Here is a 1,451-nt window from a genome sequence, read left to right as displayed (position 1 = left end):
TCCCCCAGACTTGGAATGAAGCTGGCATAACATTAGGAATCCATTTTAGAGTGCTATGAAGGAGAGTTAAATATGCCTTTGTCAGCCTGACAAAACATCAATATAGCTTTAGTTTTAAGGCCTTAATTTTAAAAGAGTACATCAGAATGCTCTGAAATTACCTGACAGACACATTGGATAGGTGATGTCTCCCTCAGACTTGGAATGAAGCATAACGGTAGGAATCCATTTTAGAGTGCCATTAAGGAGAGTTACATATGCCTTTAACAACCTGAAAAAACGTCAATATAGCTTTACTTTTAAGCCCTTAATTTTAAAACCATACATCAGAATAATCTGGAATTACCTGAGAGACAAACTGGATAGGTGATGTCTCAAACAGACTTGGAATGAAGCTGGCATAACGTCAGGATTCCTTAATAGATTAGCTTGAAAAAGAGAAAAATAGGCCTTTAACAGCCTGAAAGAGATTTAAATTATACTATTTATTAGACATTCTAGGCTTTGATTTAAAAATCCTACATCAGAAGGCTCTGAAATTTTCCTGAGACACACACTGGTACTTAAACTCCTTCACTGGGGTAAGGACTCACTCCCCACGAGTGCTTTTCGGTGGGGAGTGAGTCCTTACCCCAAGTGAAGGAGTTTAAGTACCTTGGGTCTTGTTGCGAGTGAGGGGATATGGAGCGTGAGATTGGTCGGGAGAATCGGAGCAGCCGGTGCGGTATTACATTCCATTTATCGCACCGTTGTGACGAAAGAGCGTGAGCCAGAAGGCAAAGCTCTCGCTCTACCGGGCAATTTTCGTTCCTACCCTCACCTATGTCATGAAGGCTGGGTCATGACCGAAAGAACGAGATCCAGGGTACAACGGCCGAAATGGGTTTCCTCGGAGGGTGGCTGGCGTCTCCCTAGAGATAGGGTGAGAAGCTCAGTCATCCGAGAGGAGCTCGGGAGAGCCACGCTCCTTCGCGTCGAAAGGAGCCAGTTAGGTGGTTCGGGCATCTGGTAAGGATGCCTCCTGGGCGCCCTCCTAGGAGGTGTTCCAGGCACGTCCGCTGGGAGGAGGCCTCGGGGAAGACCCAGGACTAGGTGGAGAGATTATATCTCCAACCTGGCTTGGGAACGCCTCGGGATCCCCCAGTCGGAGCTGGTTGATGTGGCTCGGGAAAGGGAGTTTGGGGTCCCCTACTGGAGCTGCTGCCCCCGCGACCCGATACGGCTAAGCGGATGAGATGGATGGATGGTGGACACACTGGATAGGTGATGTCTCCCTCAGACTTGGAATGAGCTGGCATAACAGTAGGAATCCATTTTAGAGTGCCATAAAGGAGTGACATATGCCTTAACAGCTGAAACGCAATCTAGCTTACTTTTTAAGCCCTTAATTTTAAAACCATACATCAGAATAATCTGGAATTACCTGAGAGACAAACTGGATAGGTGATGTC

Source organism: Etheostoma spectabile, chromosome 15 (assembly GCF_008692095.1).
Source record: "Etheostoma spectabile isolate EspeVRDwgs_2016 chromosome 15, UIUC_Espe_1.0, whole genome shotgun sequence".
NCBI classification, from domain to species: domain Eukaryota; kingdom Metazoa; phylum Chordata; class Actinopteri; order Perciformes; family Percidae; genus Etheostoma; species Etheostoma spectabile.
The sequence above is the reverse complement of the archived record's forward strand: the minus strand, read 5'-3'. Positions refer to the sequence as shown.